Source organism: Tursiops truncatus, chromosome 8 (genome assembly GCF_011762595.2).
Source record: "Tursiops truncatus isolate mTurTru1 chromosome 8, mTurTru1.mat.Y, whole genome shotgun sequence".
In the NCBI taxonomy this organism is placed as follows: Eukaryota; Metazoa; Chordata; class Mammalia; order Artiodactyla; family Delphinidae; genus Tursiops; species Tursiops truncatus.
Window position 1 is genome coordinate 74420130 of NC_047041.1, and position 27485 is coordinate 74447614.

Here is a 27485-nt window from a genome sequence, read left to right on the forward strand (position 1 = left end):
CAATCAGGAAACGTTGGTGTCTTAGACCAATAAACAGCTTGGACAGCTAAGCTAGAAACCAGAGCTTCCCATTCTTTAATATGCATATGAATCATCTTCTGGTTAAAATGCAGATTCTCATTGAGTAATTCAGAGGTGCGACCTAAGATTCTGCATTTCTAACAAGTTCCCAGGTAACACCAACGCTGCTGATTCACACTTTGAGTAGCAAGGTTCTAGGACACAGAAAATTCAAAAAGGTTGATATTGATAGTTTTCTGCTTACAAAAAGGAGGAGGAATCAGTGGTTGTGAAGAAAAGCACGCCAGTATTTAAAGTTGAGGCAACACTCCTTTTTCAAGAGTATTTAATGAGCTCTTAAGTTCAGGGCCACCTTCTCTGAAATTTAAAATATGCTAGGTCTAGAAGAGTGCCATGAGATTTAGCAATATAGAGGTTGGTGGTCTTAGTGAGAGTAGTTTGATACAGCACTTGGGCTGACACTTGATTGCAATTGGTTGATGGAAGAAGGATACAAACATGTAACTTATTTTGAGAGACTGATTTGTTTTCCCTACGTTTTGTTATGATAATTTTTAAAAATACAGCAAAGCCAAAAGCATTTTACAGTGAACTTTTGTGTATGCCTCATCTTCACTCCGACGTTAACACTCCCAAACTCACCTTATCACATATATATCAACATATCTACCCTTCTAAATATCCATCCATCAATCCTACTTTTCAAAGCATTTAAAACTTCCCTCAATACTCAGCATACATATTATCAAATAGAGTTCACTAGTCACTTATAGATTTTTTCCTTTGAAATACAGTTTCTGTATATAAAAAGCACAAATCCCAAATGTACATTCCCTGACTGTTGACAAATGCACACACTTGTGTAATTCAAACCCCTGTTAGTATGTAGAATGTTACCATCGCCCTAGAAAGTTCTCTCCTGCCTCTTCACTACCAACCCCAAGAGGCAAACTCCTTTCTGACTTTATACCTCTTTATATTAGTTTTCCCTGTTCTAGAATTTCATATAAATAAGATCAGGGAGTATAGTCTTTTTTTGTAAGGCTTCTGTGATGGTTAATTTTATGTGTCAAATTGGCTAGGCTATAGTACCCAGTTATGTAATCAAACACCAATCTACGTGTTGCTTTGAAGGCATTTTGGAAATGTGGTTAACATCCACAATCAATTACCTTTCAGTAAAGGAGATTTCCCTTGATAATGTGCGTAGGCCTTGTCCAATCAGTTGGAGGCCTGAGGAGCAAAAACTGAGATTTATTGAAGAAGAAGAAATTCTGCCTCAAGACTGCAGCCTACGTTGCCAGCTTGCCTGTCTGCCCTTGCCCACCCCAACAAATGTATAAGCCAGTTCTTATAATCCTTTTATGTGTGTATACATATTGATCTTGTTCTGTTCTGTTTTTTTGGAGATCCCTGATTGATATAGATTTTTTCACTCACCATAATAGTTTGAGATTCATCTATGTTGTTGCACATATATTGTTGAGTAGTATTCCATTGTATGAACATACCATGGTTTGTTTATTCATTTTCCTATTGATGGACTCCTGGACTATTTCTGGGTTTTGGCTAATTATGAATAAAGGTGCTGTAAACAATCTATGGCAAGGCATTTTGTGAATATGTTTCTATTTATCTTGTGCAATTCTTGGGGTAGAATTAAGGGGTCATAGAATAAATGTATGTTAAATTTTATAAGCGAGCAGACCTTCTCCCCAAAGTTACTGAATCATTTTATATTCCCATCACAGTGCATGAGCATTCTAGTTGCTCCACATCCTCACCAACACTTGGTATAGTTAGTCCCGTAGAGTTTGGCCATTCTTGTGGGTGCATAATGGTATCTCATTGTTGGTTAATTTACATTCCCTAATGAACAATTCCTTCATGTGCCTATTGTCCATTCATACATCCTTCCTTGTGATGCATCTGTTCAAAGCCCCTGTCCACTCCTCCACTGTTCTTTCTATCATTCTTGATATCAGCCCCTTGCCATATATGTATCTTGAGAATATCTTCTTCCAGGTGAGATGAGCTTTCATTAATACATCTTTTGGGTGCTGATAAAGTCACTGTCTTCTGCAAGGAGTTTTCTAAGATGGATATATCATAAATTCAAAGGTAAGATTGCAAAGCATCTTTAGAAAACATTATCTCCTTTCCCTCTGAATTCTAGAGTTGTTTTATGGTGCAAGGTGAGGTGAATTACACTGTGTAACCCTGTATACACCTTATTGGGCCCACATTTGCAGAACACGTCATTTCTCAGTTAGTAACTGAAATTGACATCTTTTTTTAGTGGGGTCAGCACTTCAGTCTGTTATTTGCCATCACTTTTTCTGAGTTGTATTTTCTCACACAAAATATTCTCGTCCCTTGTTTATTGCTTCTATTTCCTATTTTTGCAGCAGCATAGAAACTTCCAGCCAACATCTCTGGGGAAATTACTTGTTCCAAGGAAAATGACAAATATTCCAATATGTAAACACTACAGTCTTACTCTGATCTCTTTCAGTCTTACTCTGATCATTGTCGCCTTACTCTAGTGATGAAAATATGTTCTTGAAGAATAATTCCATTTCTTTGTGCTGGAAATATAAAGAGAGTTCTTTCTTTACCCTCTTGATCAATTTTATAGGTATACTTTTCCCTTAATTTCTTTTTCCTAGCAACAGAAAAAGTTCTGTTTGAGAAACTGTCCTTTCTGATCTCACAGAAATGAATGGGTTTAGTAAAAGGTCTCACTAGTAATACAGACATGCTCATTTTTGTTGTTGTTGTTGAGACCTTGAGACACTCTCCCATTTCTACCAGTAGTACATGTAATTTCTTAACAGTTATTTTACTTCTTCAGGTTAAACTAAAATAGAAAATTATATAGGAAGAAAAAAAGTGTAACTTCCTCATTCTTACATATTTTGAGAACCAGGGACTTAGCAGCTCCTTGATTATATCTAAAAAGACAGGAAACTCTTTGGTCTCTTTACTTGTCTTTTTGACACTTACTGAAGTGATATAGACCTTGCTCCTCCCACCAATTGGAAATCAATACACTGGCTAATGGTGTGCCAACCTAAGGTACCTGACTACTTAGATAGCTGTTGAAAGATGAGACACAAAACCTACCTCACTGGCATTGTTGATTTGAAGCTTTTGCTTGAAGTACTCAAAACCTTTCAATTTTATAACAATTGTTATGGAATTTTGTGGGAGTGGGGAATTAAAAATAGTAGACTCTAGCCAGGTGTGCATCTGCCTGAAGCTATGGAATAGGCAGGCTTGCAGAGATTGTTATGACTTCATTCACTTGGTCCAGGTTGGACAGATGGGTCCAAAGTCTCTGGAGCTTCCCAGGGTTCTTCATTGTCCAGAAACGATGTCCTTGATTCATCTTTACTAAGAATCCCTCTAGTTGTTGCCACACTATATCAAGCCAGCACTACAAAAGTCAACTGTAGCAACAAAATACAGAAAGTTCGTACATTCTCTCAAAGAAAAGAAGAAATGTTAGATTAGAGCCCTCATTTATTCCTTGATTAAAAATTTATTGAGTGCCTACAATGTTCCATATGTTCCTGCTCATTGCTGGAGTACACTGCTCATGTCTAGTGGAGAAAGACAGAGATGTACACAGTTAGTTACAATTCCTTAGATGTTAGGTATAGAGGTGTGCAAAGAGACCCATGGATTTTCATGGGAGGGTCCACCTGCATGCATGAGTGTGTTAGTGTGTGTGTGTGTGTGTGTGTGTGTGTGTGTGTGTGTGTGTGTGTGTGTGGTGGTTAGGGAAGTTGTCTGGAATATTTGATGACATCAGTCAAATTTTGAAAGGATGGGTGGGAGTTAGCCAGGTCAGTAGGGTAGAAAAGGTATTTACGGTAGAAGGGACAACATTTGCAACCACAGAGAGGCATGTGAGAACATGGCCCTTGAAGAAGGTCAAGTAGCTTAGTCAGATTGGGGTTTAAGGTTCAGTAGGGAAGGATGGAGAGAGAAAAAACTTGAGAGGTTTGCCAGATTATGAAGGTTGTAGGATGCTGCACTAAGGAGTAGTAAGTGGACCATCGAAGAGCTTTAAGCAGGGCAATGTCATGAGGTTTAGAAATATCACTTTTGCAAGGTAATGAATGGGTTTGAAAGTGGCACAATAAATAACAATAGAAAACATTTGGCTAGCATTCAGTATGTGCTAGCATTACAATAATTTTATGTATTGATTCCTATTATTATCCCCATATACACAAGGCATAGTAAGGAAGTGGATTTTATGGGATTTTAAGTGATTATTGAAAGAACAGTGAGGAGTGAGAGGGAGAAATTAAGGATGATCTGGGTCATGGTAGCACTGATTATTAAAGTGGGAAATATAGGAGAAATATATTTTGCAAGGATGTTTACAAGTTTAGTTTTGGTCACTTTCAGGTGCTTGTGGGACATTCAAATGGAGATGGCCAATGATCAGTTAAATTTTGAGGTAAGTCTAGGAATGTGCACTTGGAACTATAAGAATAGGGGGAGGTAATTATCAATACGGACGCAGGCATGATTTCCCAGGGACACTGGGTACAGTGAAAAGAGAAACAAGCCAAGGATGGAACCTTGACAAACACCAACAATTAGAGCATTCTTTGGCTTTCAAACCAATTTTAAGCAGTGGAAATTGTTGTGCAAATAAAATTTGTAGAAGGAAAATCAATTTATAGGAAAGATCAAAACCAAACTGGTCTGGTTGAATGGTTCTGGCAGTGGTGGAGAAAGGGGGCTGCAGGCAGGGACTGGATTGGTGGGGGCAGGGAGCCATGTGTGAGTGGTGAAGCCTAACAGTTAGGATTCCTATATTAGTTATCTATTGCTGCATAACAAATCCCCCAGAAATGTGGCAGTTTAAAACAACAAGCATTTATTATCTCACACTTGCTGTAGGTCAGGAATCTGGGTGAGGTTTAGCTGGGTTCCTCCAGCCCAGGGTCTTTCAGGTTACAGTCCGGTTTTGCTGGCCGTGCCTGTGGTCTCATCTGAAGGTTTGACTGACAGAGTATCTTCTTTCAAGCTCACTCACCTGGGTTTTGAAGCCTCTGTCACTCATCCATGGGCCTTTCCATATAGCAGTTGGCTAATTCATGTTGAACAATCCAAGAGAGGGCAAGGGAGAACCTTTCAAGGTGGAAGCCACAGTCCTCTTATAGCCTAATTGCAGAAGTTAGGTCTGCAGTCTTCCGTTCACTAGGAATAACTCAGTAGGGCCAGTCCACCAGTCTACCTCAAGATGATGGGATTATACAAGGGATATGAATACCATGGGGCAGTTAAGTTTTGAGGTATGTCTAGGAATATACATATGGAAACTGTAAGAGTAGAGGGAGGTAATTATCAATATGGACATAGGCATGATTTCCTAGGTAGAGTGGATACAGTGTAAAGAGAAACAGGCCAAGGATGGAACCTTGACAAACACCAACATTTAGAGCATTCATTGGCTTTCAAGCCAATTTTCAGCTGTGGAAATAGTTGTGCAAGTGAAATTTGTATAAGAAAAATCACAAGGGATATCAATACCATGAGGCAGAGATCACTGAGGGCTATTTTTGAGGCTACTTATAAAAATCCTTATCCCCGGGGCGTCCCCTTATTTGGGATTCATAATGCCCTGTTTGACAGTCACTGATTTAAATTATGAGCAGAGAAATCAGTACTCAAAAAAGAAATGGGTTCACAAGAAACCATGGAGGAAAGAAGAAAACTGGGAAGAGGTGATATTCTCTAAACCACCAAAACAGTGAGTTTCAAGAAGGAAGGAGAGGTCATCAGTGTCAAATACTACACTAATATTAGAAGCCACCCTCTGATTTAACATTGATTATCAAGGAGGGGCAATTGCAGTACACTGCTGGGGTGGAAGACAGATTACTGTGGATAGAAGTGTGAAGTCAAGGAGTGAAACTAGTGAGAAGAGGAGACTTAAAAGTAAAGACCCTATAATGTAGGAAGGAGAGTGTGTGCTAAATAGAGGTGATCTATGCTTAAAGGAGGTTTTTGTAATGGAGATGCAACATATGAAACCATTTCTGATAATGAGGTATCTCTATAGCAGCAATGATGAAGAAATAAAGCAGTCTGGGATATGATACTCCAGTACTTCATTCCAGTGACCAAAGCCTATGCAATGCCCTGCCCAGGGTTGCCGAGGAGCAGAGTATAGTGAATGCCATAGACTGACTTGGAGATAAAGAGTGGACTAGTAAATCCAAAAAGAAATGCCAAAGAGTCTTTTCTATCATTAAATTTCTCCCTTCTGGTAATTTATTACGGTGGCCTGAGGCATTATATTTTTGTGCTGTAGCACAGCATTTATTCTGTGTATTTGGATCTTTTATATAAGTCATATGTGTGACTTATCCTAACGCACCAAATGTAACTCAGATTCTGACGTTAAGTGCTAGGAGGCACATTTCTTTGAATATGCTTCTAACCAAGTTTGTTTCCCCCACTTTTTGCTTTTTCCCCTAATAAAATTTCTTCTCCTGGGTTCCCTTGGTTAAAGATAGTACTACCATATAGTTCTAGTGTAGTGGTTAAAGTCACAGGGTCTGGAGTTAGACTATCTGGCTTCACTTTCCAGCTCTCACATTGATTAGCTGTGTGACCATAGGCTAAGTATTTAACCTCTCTGTGCTTCTTTTATCACTTGCAAAATCGTACACAATTTACCACCTGCGAAATGGTAAAATATTTCGCACTAGGATTGTTATGAGTATTAATGAAGTACTAGCAGTTAGAAAAATGCCTAGCATGTAGGAAACACTCAACAAATGTTGGGTGCCTTCACCTTGTTATTGTTTTCTTATCACCTCCATTGGAAACCTAAGTTATTATTATTATTATTATTATTGCGGTACGCGGGCCTCTCACTGCTGTGGCCTCTCCCATTGTGGAGCACAGACTCCGGACGCACAGGCCCAGCGGCCACGGCTCACGGGCCCAGCCGCTCCGCGGCATGTGGGATCCTCCCGGACCGGGGCGCGAACTCGCGTCCCCTGCATCGGCAGGCGGACTCTCAACCACTGCGCCACTAGGGAAGCCAAACCTGAGTTATTATTGATCCCTCTCTCTTCCTTCATCCTTCTATGTCTGACTGGCTGTTCAGTCTATGCTACTTTTGAAGTAGTGAACTTGTCTTTAGTAAGAAGATTTTAATTAGTGGCATTAGACACAAAACTTGCCTGCTTGAAGCTGTGACAGATTATCCTACCCTTTAGCTCAAACATGGTACATAACATCAATTACTATATGGAGTTGAACAGTGTTCTCCCCAAATTCATGTCCACCTGGAACCTCAAAATGTGATTTTATTTGGAAATTGTGTTTTGCAGATATGACTAGTCAAGATAAAGTCATCCTGGATTAGGGTGGGCCCTAATCCAATGACTGGTGTCCTTATAAGAAGAGAAAACAGAGAAACAGAGATAGATGGAGAGAGAAGACAGCCATGAAGAGGAAGGCAAAAACTGATTCAGCTACAAGCAAAGGAACGCCAAGCCTTGCTGGCTAGGAAAAGGCAAGGAAGAATTCTTTCCTAGAGCCATCAGAGAGATCGCGATACTGCTGACGCCTTAATTTTGGACTTCAGAACTGTGAGAGAATAAATTCCTGTTGTTTATGGTCAACAGGTTTGTATTAATTTGTTATAGAAGCCTTGTGAATCTAATACAGTTATTAATAGACTTTTCCAAACTCTTTAGCGTGGCATCCAGTGATCTGACCTCTTGTGTTCTGGCCAGATTCTGTTTCTATGTTCAGACCTTTCGTCCATCACTCATGCTGTTTACTCAGCCCAGTAGGTCTGCCCTCCCCCGCTGCCCCACTGATACTCTTACTTCAAGACTTGAATCAACTCTGCATATTCCTATCAGAATTATTTTCTCACCTCTCTGTTTCCTATACAGAGTATGTTGCTTTTACCTCTAACATATATTTTATGTCTTTGTGCTTTGTTTACATGCCTATCTCTTTTACCAGACTTAAGTTTCTTTAAATCGGGGTCTGTGCCTTTTTGGTCTCATATATATGGGGTTTCTGTGTTATGCTGATGTGGATTGATTGGGTCAATAATGAACACAGTGCTTATTGGAGTTTATAACATGTTTGTTATGTGAATGAATGAGAGTGAATGAATGAATGAACCTGGGGAACACGCAGCACTCTCAGCTTATAGTTTGCAGGCAGACCTCCCTAATCCTTCTATCAATCAATGACTGTGAATCTAGAAAGCCCACTGTCAGAGATTCATTATTTGGGGTTATCAAGATTCTCATGGTCTCTTGAGAAAACACAGCTCAGAAAAGAATAAGCCATTAAATCCAGAACATTTTCCTGAGAATGTGTTTATCAAATCAAAGACAAAGAGAAAATGAAAGAACTGGGCTACAAGGAAGAAAAGAAGGTGGAAGGATGATATAGTTTTTTATTTAGGGATGAACTTTGTAAGGTTTAGACGCCTGAAGAGCCAGGAAAGAGGCTCCAATCACATTTTTTTCCTTAAATCACATTTTTATATGAGGGCAGATGAGGATGCTTAGTCATTGCACAGTTGCTGCTATTAGACAAGTAACCCCTTTATGGAATATGGATGTCCTATTTCTGGAGGAGTAGGGCAATGCAAAAAGACAGCAGTGAAGGAGAGTCCTCTGGTGCCCAGGTTTAGTCCACTCCTTCCTTCTGTATATTAGTGGATGGCTCCCTCTGTATTCCACTCCTCCAAGGAAGCTGATACAGTAGCTTCCAAGTCATTATTTTCGCAAGTCTTGTTTATCCTAATTTCACCTCCTGTTTGGTGGGGAAGCAGCTCTCAGGCCAGGTACTACAATTCTTTATGTTTGCTGAGGCAGAGAGAGCTTTGATGAGCTGAGCTGTTCCTGCTCTGTGGCTAAGAGAGGCTGTGGGGCTCTGTTCTCCACGGGGGTAAGCAACAGAGCAGAAGGCTTTCTGTTGAGGCTCTTGGACTAAAAAAGCAGAGGTTTGTCTGTCCTCATCATTATGCTTGGAACCCTTAAGGCAGTGTTTGGAATGCATGCTCCCCACTTATGTCTACCAATATATTCCCTGGGGCATGACTCAAAATTATTCACATGCTAGTGTTCAGGCCTAGGCCAAAATGTTTGAAAATTATTTATGTTCCAATTACACTTCATTACGTTTTTTTTTAACATCTTTATTGGAGTATAGTTGCTTTACAATGTTGTGTTAGTTTCTGCTGTATAAGAAAGTGAATCAGCTATATGTATACTTATGTCCCCGTATCTCCTCCCTCTTGCGTCTCCCTCCCACCCTCCCTATCCCACCCCTCTAGGTGGTCACAAAGCACCGAGATGATCTCCCTGTGCTATGCGGCTGCTTCCCACTAGCTATCTATTTTACATTTGGTAGTGTATATATGTCAATGCTCTCTCATTTCCTCCCAGCTTACCCTTCCCCCTCCCCGTGTCCTCATTACTTTTAAACTAAAGATCTCATTTCACTCCAGTGACGAACCCAATACAATTTGGCTAATTTCAAAGCAGCCACAGAGAACCTGCATTTGGGGGCCATATTTCAATAAAGATAGGGCATACCATTTAGACCTTCCCCAGTTTGTGAGATAAAGTGCTTCAGTAAAGCTCAGAGATCAAATCTGGAGTTGCTATTAAAAAATAAATAAATAATATTTATTTAAAAAATTCTGTGAGCTTTTCTTAATCAGTTTCTGGCAATATCCATGCAGTAGTTCATTTTTTTGTTGTTTTTTTTCGTTAAAGTTTTTTCAAGCAGCTTTTACTCCTTTCCTCCAATTCTGTGATTAAATCCGAATGATGTTGCAATAGGTCTTTACTCCCACAATTTCAAAACTATCACTCTGACCACTGTGATTTTGTTAGGGCCTCTAGCACCAGTCAAAATAAATTGTTTCAAATGAGAGAGGTATTGTCAGTGGCTCAAAAATAAGCTCTAGGAATTAGATCTCTTTTCCCTCATTTCAGGTTGAAATATCACTTTTAGCCAAAGCATTCCCTAAGGAAAAGGATGCAATATGTCCTTGAGGTCCTCGCTGCCAGGTTTTTAGCCAGAGAACTGAGCTTTCACTGAGGGCTGTAGGGTCCTGGTTCAGAAGATCCAGCTGAGAGACTTTTTCCCCTCACATTCTCACAGGATGTTATCTCTGGCTTCTCATCTTGGTTGGGGATTTTTTTAGCTTTTCTTTTTTTTTTTTTTTTTTAACATCTTTATTGGAGTATAATTGCTTTACAATGGTGTGTTAGTTTCTGCTTTATAACAAAGTGAATCAGTTATACATATACATATGTTCCCATATCTCTTCCCTCTTGCATCTCTCTCGCTCCCACACTCCCTATCCCACCCCTCCAGGCAGTCACGAAGCACCTAGCTGATCTCCCTGTGCTATGCGGCTGCTTCCCACTAGCTATCTACCTTACGTTTCGTACTGTATATATGTCCATGCTTCTCTCTCGTTTTGTCACAGCTTACCCTTATTTGTCTTTTTCTGACTTACTTCACTCTGTATGACAGACTCTAGGTCTATCCACCTCATTACAAATAGCTCAATTTCGTTTCTTTTTATGGCTGAGTAATATTCCATTGTATATATGTGCCACATCTTCTTTATCCATTCATCCGATGATGGACACTTAGGTTGTTTCCACCTCTGGGCTATTGTAAACAGAGCTGCAATGAATATTTTGGTACATGACTCTTTTTGAATTATGGTTTTCTCAGGGTATATGCTCAGTAGTGGGATTGCTGGGTCATATGGTAGTTCTATTTGTAGTTTCTTAAGGAACCTCCACACTGTTCTACACAGTGGCTGTATCAATTTACATTCCCACCAGCAGTGCAAGAGGGTTCCTTTTTCTCCACACCCCCTCCAGCACTTACTGTTTCTAGATTTTTTGATGATGGCCATTCTGACTGGTGTGAGATGATATCTCATTGTAGTTTTGATTTGCATTTCTCTAATGATTAATGACGTTGAGCATTCTTTCATATGTTTGTTGGCAGTCTGTATATCTTCTTTGGAGAAATGTCTATTAAGGTCTTCTGCCCATTTTTGGATTGGGTTGTTTGGATTTTTGTTATTGAGCTGCATGAGCTGCTTATAAATTTTGGAGAATAAACCTTTGTCAGTTGCTTCATTTGCAAATATTTTCTGCCATTCTGAGGGTTGTCTCTTGGTCTTGTTTATGGTTTCCTTTGCTGTACAAAAGCTTTTAAGTTTCATTAGGTCCCATTTGTTTATTTTTATTTTTATTTCCATTTCTCTAGAAGGTGGGTCAAAAAGGATCTTGCTGTGATTTATGTCATAGAGTGTTCTGCCTATGCTCTCCTCTAAGAGTTTGAGAGTTTCTGGCCTTACATTTAGGTCTTTAATCCATTTTGAGCTTATTTTTGTGTATGGTATTAGGGAGTGACCTAATCTCATACTTTTACATGTACCTGTCCAGTTTTCCCAGCACCACTTATTGAAGAGGCTGTCCTTTCTCCACTGTACATTCCTGCCTTCTTTATCAAAGATAAGGTGACCATATGTGCATGGGTTTATCTCTGGGCTTTCTATCCTGTTCCATTGATCTATCTTTCTGTTTTTGTGCCAGTACCATACTGTCTTGATTACTGTAACTTTGCAGTATAGTCTGAAGTCAGGGAGCCTGATTCCTCCAGCTCCGTTTTTCATTCCTAAGATTGCTTATGCTATTCGGGGTCTTTTGTGTTTCCATACAAATTGTGAAATTTTTTGTTCTATTTCTGTGAAAAATGCCAGTGGTAGTTTGACAGGGATTGCATTGAATCTGTAGATTGCTTTGGGTAGTAGAGTCATTTTCACAATGTTGATTCTTCCAATCCAAGAACATGGTATATCTCTCCATCTATTTGTATCATCTTTAATTTCTTTCATCAGTGTCTTATAATTTTCTGCATACAGGTCTTTTGTCTCCTTAGGTAGGTTTATTCCTAGATATTTTATTCTTTTTGTTGCCATGGTAAATGGGAGTGTTTTCTTGATTTCACTTTCAGATTTTTCATCATTAGTGTATAGGAATGCCAGAGGTTTCTGTGCATTAATTTTGTATCCTGCTACTTTACCAAATTCATTGATTAGCTCTAGTAGTTTTCTGGTAGCATCTTTAGGATTCTCTATGTATACTATCATGTCATCTGCCAACAGTGACAGCTTTACTTCTTCTTTTCTGATTTGGATTCCTTTTATTTCCTTTTCTTCTCTGATTGCTGTGACTAAAACTTCCAAAACTATGTTGGATAAGAGTGGTGAGAGTGGGCAACCTTGTCTTGTTCCTGATCTTAGTGGAAATGCTTTCAGTTTTTCACCATTGAGGACGATGTTGGCTGTGGGTTTGTCATATATGGCCTTTATTATGTTGAGGAAAGTTCCCTCTATGCCTACTTTCTGCAGGGTTTTTATCATAAATGGGTGTTGAATTTTGTCGAAAGCTTTCTCTGCATCTGTTGAGATGATCATATGGTTTTTCTCCTTCAATTTGTTAATATGGTGTATCACGTTGATTGATTTACATATATTGAAGAATCCTTGCATTCCTGGAATAAACCCCACTTGATCATGGTGTATGATCCATTTAATGTGCTGTTGGATTCTGTTTGCTAGTGTTTTGTTGAGGATTTTTGCATCTATGTTCATCAGTGATATTGGCGTGTAGTTTTCTTTCTTTGTGACATCATTGTCTGGTTTTGGTATCAGGGTGATGGTGGCCTCGTAGAATGAGTTTGGGCGTCTTCCTCCCTCTGCTATATTTTGGAAGAGTTTGAGAAGGAATGGTGTTAGCTCTTCTCTAAATGTTTGATAGAATTCCCCTTTTAAGCCATCTGGTTCTGGGCTTTTGTTTGTTGGAAGATTTTTAATCACAGTTTCAATTTCAGTGCTTGTGATTGGTCTGCTCATATTTTCTATTTCTTGCTGATTCAGTCTTGGCAGGTTGTGTATTTCTAAGAATTTTCCATTTCTTCCAGGTTGTCCATTTTATTGGCATAGAGTTGCTTGTAGTAATCTCTCATGATCTTTTTTTCTACAGTGTCACTTCTTACTTCTCCTTTTTCATTTCTAATTCTATTGATTTGAGTCTTCTCCCTTTTTTTCTTGATGAGTCTGGCTAATGGTTTATCAATTTTGTTTATCTTCTCAAAGAACCAGCTTTTAGTTTTATTGATCTTTGCTATCGTTTCCTTCATTTCTTTTTCATTTATTTCTGATTTGATTTTTATGATTCTTTCCTTCTGCTAACTTTGGAGTTTTTTTGTTCTTCTTTCTCTAATTGCTTTTGGTGCAAGGTTAGGTTGTTTATTCGAGATGTTTCCTGTTTCATAAGGTAGGATTTTATTGCTATAAACTTCCCTATTAAAACTGCTTTTGCTGCATCCCATAGATTTTGGGTCGTCGTGTCTCCATTGTCATTTGTTTCTAGGTATTTTTTTATTTCCTCTTTGATTTCTTCAGTGATCACTTCATTATTAAGTAGTGTATTGTTTAGCCTCCATGTGTTTGTATTTTTTACAGATCTTTTCCTGTAATTGATATCTAGTCTTATAGTGCTGTGGTCGGAAAAGATAATTGATACAATTTCAATTTTCTTAAATTTACCAAGGCTTGATTTGTGACCCAAGATATGATCTATCCTGGATAATTTTCCATGAGCACTTGAGAAAAATGTGTATTCTGTTGTTTTTGGATGGAATGTCCTATAAATATCAATGAAGCCCATCTTGTTTAATGTATCATTTAAAGCTTGTGTCTCCTTATTTATTTTCATTTTGGATGATCTGTCCATTGGTGAAAGTGGGGTGTTAAAGTCCCCTACTATGAATGTGTTACTGTCGATTTCCCCTTTTATAGTTGTTAGTATTTGCCTTATGTATTGAGGTGCTCCTATGTTGGGTGCATAAATATTTACAATTGTTATATCTTCTTCTTGGAGTGATCCCTTGATCATTATGTAGTGTCCTTCTTTGTCTCTTGTAATAGTCTTTATTTTAAAGTCTATTTTGTGTGATATGAGAATTGCTACTCCAGCTTTCTTTTGGTTTCCATTTGCATGAAATATCTTTTTCCATCCACTCACTTTCAGCCTGTAAGTGTCTCTAGGTCTGAAGTGGGTCTCTTGTAGACAGCATATATATGGGTGTTGTTTTCGTATCCATTTAGCCAATTTGTGTCTTTTGGTGGGAGTATTTAGTCCATTTACATTTAAGGTAATTACTGATATGTATGTTCCTATTTCCATTTTCTTCATTGTTTTGGGTTTGTTATTGTAGGTCTTTTACTTCTCTTGTGTTTCTCACCTAGAGAAGTTCCTTTAGCCGTTGTTGTAAAGCTGGTTTGGTGGTGCTGAACTCTCTCAGCTTTTGCTTGTCTGTAAAGGTTTTAATTTCTCCATCAAATCTGAATGAGATCCTTGCTGGGTAGAGTAATCTTGGTTGCAGGTTTTTCTCTTTCATCACTTTAAATATGTCCTGCCACTCCCTTCTGGCTTGCAGAGTTTCTGCTGAAAGATCAGCTGTTAATCTTATGGGGATTCCCTTGTGTGTTATTTGTTGTTTTTCCCTTGCTGCTTTTAATATCTTTTCTTTGTATTTAATTTTTGACAGTTTGATTAATATGTGTCTTGGCGTGTTTCTTCTTGGATTTACCCTGTATGGGACTCTCTGTGCTTCCTGGACTTGATTAACTATTTCCTTTCCCATATTAGGGAAGTTTTCAACTATAATCTCTTCAAATATTTTCTCAGTCCCTTTCTTTTTCTCTTCTTCTTCTGGAACCCCTATAATTCGAATATTGGTGCATTTGATGTTGTCCCAGAAGTCTCTGAGACTGTCCTCAGTTCTGTTCATTCTTTTTTCTTTATTCTGCTCTGCAGTAGTTATTTCCACTATTTTATCTTCCAGGTCACTTATCCGTTCTTCTGCCTCAGTTATTCTGCTATTGATCCCATCTAGAGTATTTTTAATTTCATTTATTGTGTTATTCATTGTTGTTTGTTTCATCTTTAGTTCTTCTAGGTCCTTGTTAAATGTTTCTTGCATTTTGTCTATTCTATTTCCAAGATTTTGGATCATCTTTACTATCATTATTCTGAATTCTTTTTCAGGTAGACTGCCTATTTCCTCTTCATTTGTTAGGTCTGGTGGGTTTTTATCTTGCTCCTTCATCTGCTGTGTGTTTCTCTGTCTTCTCATTTTGCTTATCTTACTGTGTTTGGGGTCTCCTTTTTGCAGGCTGCAGGTTCGTAGTTCCCGTTGTTTTTGGTGTCTGTCCCCAGTGGCTAAGGTTGGTTCAGTGGGTTGTATAGGCTTCCTGGTGGAGGGGACTAGTGCTTGTGTTCTGGTGGATGAGGCTGGATCTTGTCTTTGTGGTGGGCAGGTCCACGTCTTGTGGTGTGTTTTGGGGTGTCTGTGGACTTATTATGATTTTAGCCAGCCTCTCTGCTAATGGGTGGGGTTGTGTTCCTGTCTTGCTAGTTGTTTGGCATAGGATGTCCAGCACTGTAGCTTGCTGGTCGTTGAGTGAAGCTGGGTGCTGGTGTTGAGATGGAGATCTCTGGGACATTTTTGCCGCTTGATATTATGTGGAGTTGGGAGGTCTCTTGTGGACCAGTGTCCTGAAGTTGGCTCTCCCTCCTCAGAGGCACAGCACTGACTCCTGGCTGCTGCACCAAGAGCCTTTCATCCACATGGCTCAGAATAAAAGGGAGAAAAAGTAGAAAGAAAGAATCAGTAGAAGTAGAAAGAGAGAAAGAAATAAAGAAAGAAAGAAAGAAAGAAAGGAGGGAGGAAGGAAGGAAGGAGGGAAGGAAGGAAAAAAAGAAAGGAGATAAAGTAAAATAAAATAAAGTAAGATAAAATATAATAAAGTTATTAAAATATAAGTATTAAGAGAAAAAGAAAAAAAATTAAAAAAACAAACAACAATAAAAAAACAGACAGATAGAACCCTAGGACAAATGGTGGAATCAAAGCTATACAGACAAAATCTCACACAGAAGCATACACATACACAGTCACGAAAAGAGGAAAAGGGGAAAAAATCATAAATCTTGCTCTCAAAGTCCACCTCCTCAATTTGGGATGATTCGTTGTGTATACATGTATTCCACAGGTGCAGGGTACATCAAGTTGATTGTGGAGCTTTAATCCGCTGCTTCTGAGGCTGCTGGGAGAGATTTCCCTTTCTCTTCTTTGTTCTCACAGCTCCCAGGGGCTCAGCTTTGGATTTGGCCCCACCTCTGCGTGTAGGTCGCCGGAGGGCGTCTGTTTTTCGCTCAGACAGGACGGGGTTAAAGGAGCCGCTGATTCGCGGACTCTGGCTCACTCAGGCCGAGGGTGGGAGGGTCACGGAGTGCGGGGCGGGCCTGCGGCGGCAGAGGCCGCCGTGACGTTGCACCAGCCTGAGGCGCGCCGTGAGGCGGAAGTTGTCCCTGGATCCCGGGACCCTGGCAGTGGCGGGCTGCACAGGCTCTCCGGAAGGGCGGTGGGAATAGTGACCTGTGATCACACACAGGCTTCCTGGTGGCGGCAGCAGCAGCCTCAGCGTCTCATGCACGTCTCTGGGGTCCGTGCTTGTAGCTGCGGCTCGCGCCCGTTTCTGGAGCTCCTTTAAGCAGCGGTCTTAAGCCCTTCTCCTCGCGCACCAGGAAACAGGTAAGAAAAAGTCTCTTGCCTCTTCGGCAGGTCCAGACTTTTCCCCGGACTCCCTCCCGGCTAGCCGTGGCGCATTAACCCCCTGCAGGCTGTGTTCACGCCGCCAACCCCAGTCCTCTCCCTGTGCTCCGACCGAAGCCCGAGCCTCAACTCCCAGCTCCGCCCGCCCCAGCGGGTGAGCAGATAAGCCTCTCAGGCTGGTGAGTGCCGGTCGGCACCGATCCTTTGTGCGGGAATCTCTCCGCTTTGCCCTCCGCACCCCTGTTGCTGTGCTCTCCTCCGCGGCTCCGAAGCTTTCCCCCTCCGCCACCCGCAGTCTCCGCCCGCGAAGGGGCTTCCTAGTGTGTGGAAACTTTTCCTCCTTCACAGCTCCCCCGACTGGTGCCGGTCCCGTCCCTATCATTTTGTCTGTTTATTCTTTTTTCTTTTTCCCTACCCAGGTACGTGGGGGGTTTCTTGCCTTTTGGGAGGTCTGAGGTCTTATGCCAGCGTTCAGTAGGTGTTCTGTAGGAGTTGTTTCACGTGTAGATGTATTTCTGGTGTATCTGTGGGGAGGAAGGTGATCTCCGCGTCTTACTCTTCCGCCATCTTCTCGGAAACCCCTTAGCTCTTCTTATAAGTGTTTCTTTGTTTTAACTTTCTGTAGGCCAATGGTAACTTGGTGTTGATTTTAATTTATATGGTATGGTGGTGTGGGTGCTTCCACTGGACTAGTTCTTTAAAGAGTCATGTATCAATAAAAGAACATTAGCAAACATTTGATTCACCTGTGAAGCTACCCCAGGTCCAGGATGTGGACTTCAGGCATCAGCTCCCATGTCTGCCACTAAGTGACTATGTCCCTGAGTATGACCTTGGAGAAGACCTTCGTTCCTTAGAGCTTTGTTTGACTATTTGGTAAACTGCAGAGTATGGACCAAAGGTGTTTTCCCTAATTGTCCTGCGGAATACTGATCTTTGACATAGTAATGAGTGTTCTGCACAACACACAAAAACTAAAATAAAACAAAGTAAAAACCTCTGTGGTAAAATAGGTGTGAGAAATGCTTCCAATATATTTTTCTCTTGAAGATTTATATTTTCTATTAGCATCTTAAAGCCTTTAACATTTCGGTAGTAAACAAACCTGTAAAATCTGTGTTTTTCAAACTTAACTGATAATTGTATCAGTTAGGATAGACTAGGTTATGCTGAGAGAAAAATACACCCAAATCTCATAGGCTTAAAATAAAGTTTCTCTGTCTCTGTCTGTCTGTCTGTGTCTGTTTCTCTCTGTCTCTCCCTCTTTCTCTTCTATCTCTCTCTCTCTCATTACATTTCCAATACAGATTAATGGCAGTGGAGAGGGGCTTTTTTCTTCATAGTCACTCAGGGTTACAGCTGATGGTGTAGATATCATCATGAAAATTGCAGGCCATTTTGCCTGAAAGCAAGTTTAGGAGGGTCTCAAACCAGCCATTGAATGTTACAGCCCAAATATGATGCATATAATTTCTACTCACAATTCACTGGCCTGAACTAGTCATATGACCCTAGATGACTACAAGGGAGATAGTACCCAGAGGAGAGAACTGGATGGTGGTGAGCAGAACTAATGACCACTATGACTCTGGAACCCTTTCTTATTGTAAAAGCTATAACTAACTTGTAGAATTACATTCTGGAAAATTCTGTTCTGGATGAATTTTCTAAGAGCCCTTTCAATTCTGAAGGTTTATAATTCTATGATCTAGTCTCAGAAAACTTTTCCCCTTTCTAATTAGTATGTGTGACTCTCTGGAAGAAAATACCTTTTAATTATTTTCTTTGTTTATTGTGGTAAAATTTATATAACATAAAACACATTTTTTATAAGCTGAAATATTAAGGGATGAACCTTCTAATTGGCTGTAGGATTTTTTAGGATAGCTGGTTAATATCAAAGCATATCTGCACACCAATCACTGAACAAAAAGAAACCAGTTATATTTTTTAGTCCAATTTCATAACCTTGACTTAAGAGAGAAAATGAGGTTTGCCTGTGACCAAATCCTGTTGAAAACTAGAATCTAGACAGTCATCTCTGAGAGAGCGAGCCAGTTCAGAGCAAATTTATGAGTCTTTTGCTTGGGGAGTCCTTTTCTATTCCCTTCTTGCTGCCAGTTAAGATCCCAAAGATGAGAAAGGGAAGAATTCGCCTTCCAGAAGCGGAATATGCATATGTAAAAGGATATATGCATATATATTTTAAAAATTAATCTAATATATTAATATATATTTTAATTAATCTAAACTCACCTCCCAGATATTAGGTAATGTCCCCACTATCCCTCATCCACCTATGTCTCCTGATTTTCCTATTGCCATAAAATCCCTTTGTCTTCTAAAGAAATCATAAGACTGCAGTCATGTAGAAATAAGAGGCTTGCCTTTAGTATGGTGTAGTTTTTTTTCTAGTGTGAGGGATACAATTTATAATATTTGGGTGAGCTGCTGACGTGTCTCCAATAAGAGAGGTTCAGTCTATCTACAGTTCATTCTGACCAACTGCCTGGTAGGGACCTCAGTGGCCAGGGTGATATTTAATTTGTCACTGAACAGCCTGGGGCGATGATAAATTCGTAACCTTCTACCTCCCTTCCCTCAATACACGTGCGATTTGTTGATGTGTTTATATACCATTCTGGGAATGGAGGCATATTTATAAACATTTTGTAATGCAAAATGGAGTTAAGTACAAAACTATGCACCGTCATGGTTTGTGAATTGCTAATAGGCCAAGAGTCTGGCTTAAATATACATCACATCCTGAGGCATTAATCAGTTCCTAGAGCTGAGAGAACACAAGGCTTGTCCTTCAGGGACACACAATGCCCATTTTGAAAAAAGGAATTATAATAAGGAGCACATAGGCATTCTAGACCTTGAAGCTCTTAGCATAGCACACCTTTTGTTTCATTTTTGAATGAAAAGCATTTACAAGATGATACATGTGGTAGATTCAGCCTGACTTTTTAAAAAAGGATAAATACAGTGGCCTTGCCTCTATAGGAAATATCCAGTTGTTTGGCGACTTATTGATTTCCAAATATTTGGCCCTTGGACTACATAAAGAAAAATGCCTCTTGTGTGTAAAATCTGTTTGAGGCTGAGCCCATCATGAAAAATGAATGGATTTATGAGTGGGAAAAAACAAATCTTTTTCTTTTCTCTTTTTGCTTTGCTGTCACATACTGCTAAAACACTGATGGTTTCTTTCCCTTTGCCTATGCTTCCAAGGTACAAGATCCTTTTATTTTTCTGTTAAAATATATTTGAAGCCCTTGGAGATGCCATACCCACAATCACAGTATCTTCAAAGTGCTTTTACATATCTCCTTTAGTGATCTGGCCAGCATCATACGAAACACCCTAGGCAACCTGGCATCTTCTGCATTTTGAAGATGTGATAATTGAGGTTTAGCTTAAATGACTGGTCAAGAACATTTAGCTAGAAAATAGTTGAATTGGGACTGAAAACCAGATTTTCAGATATAAAACTAAGGCTTTCCCTGATTGTGATAATTGTTCATAAAATTAGTTCCCTGGTAGGTAAATACAAAGGTATTGTTTGTTTATTAAGTAATTCCTTAGGTTTTCGGAAGGTAATAAACTCCCTAATAAAAATACATTGCAAAAAAATGAAACTACATCACTAAAACAAAACAAACAAGATGTTATAGAGCATGTACCATATCATACCTAGAGAGTTTAAGAACTTTCAAATTGACCTTTTGTGTCTCTGTTTCCAGATTCGTTCTGGCCAGATGGGGCATGACCTGGGGTTGGAACAGAATTTCTCTATGAAAACACTCTGATAGGGGAATACTTCTCTCCAGCTCTAGATGTTTCCTTCCGTGTGACAGGAGCTCAGCAAGCATGTGTCCTCTAGTCTGCCTCTTCCTTACTCTGACCCAGGGGAGGAAGAGTGACTTACCTGATTAATATACTTGAGAGGAATGACTAGGACATAAGTGTACTTAGCTCAGCCACTTCCTTCTATTTTTGGACAGTCTTTCTGCTGTGCTCTTTCAGGAGTGGGATCTGCCCCTTGAGGGACAGAGTGGGAGGCTATCCCCAATTCTGTGTGGCTGTGACTGGCGTGACGTCTGCCTAATTCTCTGGTACACACATTAGCCACCCCGGCTCAACATTTATCTGTCAAAATGTGATACTTGGACATCCCTGTGACACCCCTGGCCTTATTTTTTTATTTGTTCAGATCCTGGGTTGATTAGAGAGGTACCATTTCTAAGCACATTTAATGATCTCAGTAGCCATGACCCCTGAATTTTTTTATATCTTTTAAACTACATATTCCTTTTTAACTTTGGAGTGTTTGCTGGAAATATGAATTCCTAAAGCCTGAAATATAGTTAATAATAAAAATATTAATAATTGCAGCTGACATAGTCTGATACCATGCTAAATACTTTGCTTGCTTTATCTCATTTAATCCTCATTATAATAGTTTTGATGAACATACATGTTGTTTTCAGCTGTCAAATGAGATTTGGGTTCAGTATCCTTGAATGAGAACACCCCCTTTTATTGACATAGCAGTATAAAAACTATACTGTCTAAAGCAGCAAAGGATGATTGGAGAGGGGAAAGGATTCTGTGCTGTGAGTCCAAGATTTTGCTTTAGAAATGAAAAAGTTACTCACTAAGCTTGGGAGGCTCTGGATGTCAGCCCTCAGCTCTTCGCCCTCTTGGGGACAGGCAGCAGGAGCCAGGCAGTACACGGTCCTTTTCCCATCCTTGCTCTGGACAGTGGAGAGTCCTGGAAGGCTTTTGCATGAAACCGTGAGACCATTATTCTCCCTGCCACAGCAGAGCCCTTTGCCCACACCATTCTTTGCCCTCTTTAATGTTCAGACCCACATTTCCTCCTTTATTCATTCTTTCCTTTCTTCATTCATTTGTTCATTTTCCTCCCTTCCTCCCTCCCTCCCTCCCTTCCCCCCTTCCTCCCCTTCTCATCTATTATTTATTAACATCTTGATGACATCTTTTCCTTGCCTGTTACTGAAGCCGTGATCCGGATCACTGCCTCTTGCCCCTTCTGCTTGGATTTGCTCAACAACTGCAATTTTATCCCCTAGGAAATTAAACTCAAGCTGTGGTTGGCAGAAAAGCAGCTCTTAAATGAGAGTGTAAGTTATTTCTCAATGGGCTCTCGCCCCACTCCACTGTTCACATTTATGAGATAATTGGAAATAAATCTGAGACTATGAGAAAATAGAGGGGGTGAAAAAGGTACTAAGATAATTTCACACCAGACTCTGTAGACTCTTAGAACTTTTAATCGTCCTGGCTGAATAAACTGAATAAATGGCCAAATGACTTAAATATTTTTATATTTTAAAAATTATTCTTCTGGGATTGATGTTGTTTGAGAAGGAACTACAACCCATAGAGCAAAGCATTATAGAATTATATTTTCCTGTCTCAGTGAATTCTACTTCATAAGCAGTAAATTTTTTTTTTTTTTTTTGCGGTACGCGGGCCTCTCACTGTTGTGGCCTCTCCCGTTGCGGAGTACAGGCTCCGGACGCTCAGGCTCAGTGGCCATGGCTCACGGGCCCAGCCGCTCCGCGGCATGTGGGATCTTCCCGGACCGGGGCACAAACCCGTGTCCGCTGCATCGGCAGGCGGACGCTCAACCACTGCACCACCAGGGAAGCCCAGTAAATTCTTAATTATTTGAAATTGTCAGAGATTGATATATTCTGCTTAATCCAAGATGCTTTTTACCAAGGCATTGTCAAATATTCTACATATAGATTATCAATTTAAAATAAAATTATTAAGACTTTTACTAAAGGGAATTCATCTTTCTTTTTTTCATAATTCAAAATGTTTTGGTTCTAAATTCACACTGACTGGCTTGGAATCCCAGCACTACCACATCTCTAAGTGAGTATTTTAAACTTCCCAAGCCTCTGTGAAATGGAAGATATAATAATTCCTAATCTCATAGAATTGTGGTGCAAACTCCGTAGGAATAATTTACATTGCATACTTAGAATAGTTTCTAGCATACTAAGCCTGATGGGTTTAAAATATGTCCACACATTTTTTGATTTCCTCTTTTCAAGAGGTAGATGTCAATTCCCATCCCTTGGATAGCAGGCTGGACTTAGTGACCTACTTCCAATGAATAGATTGTAGAGGAAGTGATGTGCCACTTCCCTGGTGCTTGGCACTCTGTTTTAGTTGTTCAGTTGTATCACTGGCTCTGGAAGAAGCCAACTGCCATGTTGCTAGGATGCATAAACTGCCAAATGGAGAAGTGTGTGTGGTGAGGAACTAAGGCTTTCAGTAAAAAGCAAACAAGAAACTGAATTCTTCTCCCAACAACCAACGGAGGGACCTTATAAGCTAATCCTCCAGTCTTTAGATGACTGAACTGGTCATCATCTTGACCACAGCCTCATGAGAGACCCTGAGCCAGAACTACCCAGCTCACTGCTTCTGGACTCTTGACCCTCAAACAAATACACACTACTATATAGAAAATAGATACTAATAAGGACCTACTGTATAGCACAGGGAACTCTTCTCAATACTCTGTAATGACCTATATGGTCATTATGGGAAAAAAAAATCTAAAAAAGAGTGGATAATATGTATATGTATAACTGATATACTTTGCTGTAGAGCAGAAACTAACACAACATTGTAAATCAACTCTACTAAAAATTTTTTTAAATGTGTGAGATAATAAATATTTGTTTCGTTCAATGTTGGGGTAATTTGTTATATAGCAGTAATTCATATAATAAGTGCTCAAGAAATGTTAGCTGTTGTTATATTTATTCACCCTCAGTGGTTACGGAAATCCCTTTGAGGCACCTGAGCACATCCATCTCTTAGCTGGAGTCCCATAAGACTCTCCAGTTACCAACAGCAGGACAAAGCATTTCATGTTACAGCTTTAACCTGGTTTGAGGTGGTTTGTAAATTCAGAACCAGCTATGAGTTAAATTCTCTCACTTTATAAAAAGCAGCTTGATAACTTTATTTTCTGGACCAGGATGATACTTTTAAAGAAAGTGACTGAAGATACTACTGTTCAAACTCACTGATGTCTAAATTAGGGTCGTGACCATGTGTGTATTTGCTATATATAAGTACCTTTCACATATTGTAGGTCTATTTATTCCTCAAGAGCAGGTGAGGACACCAAAGCTCAGAGTGTAAATGATTTCCTAAAATGGCTCAGGAATGAGACTGTAGAACGTGAATTTGAAACTGACTGCATCTGACTTCAAACCCAGTGTTTTTGTTACCTGATGTCCTTGAGAAAGGAAAGATGGGATCAGAGCCTATGTTCAGACTGCAGCAGGCAATTCTCTTTTACGTAGACTGTTCTGCTGATGAAGTGGGGAATCTAGGCTTGTTCCCTGTGGAGGCCAATGGTCCTGCATGCGGGTGCATGTGTGCATACACACACACACTTATGCACACAAATATTAATTCACAGCTAGAAACAATATGCCTGATCCCAGTGAGATTCCATCCAAGGATCTGTGGAAGGTTCTGGGTGAGGAATGGGAGAGGCCAGGTGAGTCTGTGGATGACCCGGCACAGCCTATCACGATGGTTGGATGGTTAGGAAATCTAATTCCACAACCTGCCTTGCTGAGAATGAGTCAGTTTTTCCTTCTTTTCCCTAACACTTCACAGATTTACCTGAAGTGATCAAGGTTGTCATACGGAATGGAAAAGCATAAAGAATAATGGAAAGAATCCAAGAAAAGTATTCTGGTATCCATTAAATGTGGGGATTTAATGTCATTTCACCATATTCTCCATGAAATAACATTTTCCAAAAAATATTTTTTCAGTGAATAAGGAGGCAATCCTGTAAGCTAAACTTATATCTCTGTTTGGGGGAGAGGAAAGGGGCTCTAAACCGGTTGTTTTTCAATATCACAGACATTTTTAAGTTCTTTCTATTTACTCAGGAATTTGAACGATTCTTTTCCTTCTCTAACAAATGACCTGACAACTCAAATTTCTGAATTTTTTTCCCTAAAAAGCAGCCATCTTAGCCACCAGTCACTTAAACAAAAAGAATCATATTATTTCTGGGAAAATTGACACTTGTTATAACAAAGATGATAGTAAAGTTCCAACTGCTGCACATTCATTGGAGGTCTGGTATCTAACCTTTGGCATGTGACCAAGAAAGGGAACTCAGAGGCTAGTGATCACATGGTGATATGATTTAGAAATGTAGGCTAATAACCTTATTTGGGTCACTTTCACAGTCCTGAAGGAATAGAAGGCTACCACTCAAATGGCTCTTAGCTCCTCCTTGGTCAGTCTGACCATAAGGTAGCTTGTTTTACCAATAGCTAACAGTCTAAGAGGATGGCAAAGTCAGCTATTGCCTGGATCTCAAGCATCAGGAACATCCCGGGGTTGATTCCAGATAACTCAACCTTATTGGGTATCACCAAAAAGAACAGTTGGTAACAGAGTTCAAAGTACATGTATTATCCAAGGAACAAGGAATTTAGGAGAACTGAACATTTCCATTCTTATTTTTTGGCTGAGAGCCCCAGAGGCAGAATTTGGGGTTTGGAAACAGAATCTGGCATTCCTTGCTGTGTGACCTGAAATAAGCCACTTCATCTCTCTAAGGCTTAATACCCTTGTCTGAGAATAAGGGTGATATAAATACCAACCCCAGAGGATGTCATGAGGATTTAACAACACTATATATAAAATGATTAAAATAAAACCTAGTACTCGTTAATCACTCAATACATGCAAGCAGTTAATAATAATAACACAACTGTAATATCAACAACTAGTGCCATTTTCCATAAAAAGCCCTTTTCAGGCTTTTCAGAAGGAGGGCAGGGTGAATATGCCATTCTTTGAATTTAGAATGACAAATGCCAAGTTTGCAAGTGTGTGTGTATGTGTGTGTGAGTTTGTGTGTGTGGTGAGGGATTGGGGAAGTGCTTGTGTACATTCGAAATACATCTGCTGACTACTACTATCCAGTCACCTACCCGTGATGATTTAAGAGGATTTGCAGAAAGGCTCTGCTGGCCCTTTACAATTGGCCGAGGCTGCCACATGTATCTGCATATGCACTGCATAACTCCAGGGAGCATGAATTCACACAGACCATGATGAGAATATGGCGTCCCTGGTTGATACAGGGTCTAGAATGACCACAGTTAGAAACAGACTCCTGGTAATTCAATGAGAATTGAGAATTGATGAAGTTCTACCACATTTATCTTCTCAGCTGCATTTGACATAGTCTGTCATGAACTGCTTCTTGAAACATTGTTTCAATTTGGCTTCTGGGACATGTTGTCCCTTGGCTTTCTTCCCACCTCACTAATCACTCCTTAATCTCTTTGCCTAGTTTCCCTTCATCACTTTAATGTCATACTCTTAGAGTTCCCTAAGACTTAGTATTTGGGCCACTTCTGTATTTACATTTGCTTCATTGGTGTTCTCATCCATTCCCATATATTTAAACCCATTCTCAATCCTGATCATTGCAAATGTATATCTAACCCAGAACCCATTCCTGAATTCCAGGTTCTTACTCAAGTTCCTACTTAGTATACCCACTTGGATGTTTAAGAGGCATCAAAAACTTACCTTGTCCAAATCTAAACTCCTGAATATGCCTGCCAGCCCAAACCTGCTTCTTCTGCTCCTGCTACAGTCTTCTCTGAGTGCCAACTTTATCTTTCCACTTGCTGAGACTGCAAACACTGTAGTCTATAACTCTCCTTTGTCCCACTCTGCACATGACTAATCTACAGGGAAATTCTATCAGCTCTACCTTCAAAATAAAAATGGAATCCAACAGCTTTTCACCATCTCCACTGCTTCTGCCCAAGTCCAAGTCATGTGCAGTTCTATATGTGGATTATTGTAATAGGCTTCTATCTTTGTGCTTCACTGACTGTCTCCTGCCTCTTCCCAGTCTAACTGTTTCAGTGCTCATTACAAAATGGTGAATTCCTCCAACAGTTTCTCATCACACTGAAAGCCAAGCACTTACAATAGCCAGTAAGGCCCTAGTAATTTCTTTACTCCAACCTGTTCAGCTTCATTTCTTATCCTCTAATTCTGTTGCATTATTTAGCCTCTTTTTCTTCTTTGTAAAGCCAGTCACTCTCACGACAGGCCTTTTGCACTTGCTGTCACCTTTAACTGGAATGAGCTATTTTTCTCTCTCTCTCAACTCAATTGTTACTTGATAAGTGAAGCCTCACTGAACATACTATATAGAATCATAAACACATCTATCCTTTTACCTTCAGTCCAACAATAGTCCCTCTCCACATTAATCTGTTTTAAATTCTTCCTTCCATAGCACTTATCACTGCCCGATTTTATAGACAGAGATCTATACATATACATAACTGTATACATACCTATACATATACATGTATGTAGATGAGCTGTTTATCATCTATTTTCCCTACCCCACCACCCCACCAGAAAGTAAGCTACATGGGTGGTGTTTATGTTTTGCTTACTGCTGCATTCTCAGATCTTAGAAAAATGCTTAGCGAGAGGTAGGCAGTGGGCACTTAGTAAATATTTGTTGAATGAATTAAGTCTCTCTTAAACTGTAATTATTACTACTGGGACACTAACTTAAAAACACTGTCAGCCACAATGACAAGTTGAAAGGGACATAAGGCATTCAGTGTATCACCAAATTTTACAATAGAATATAC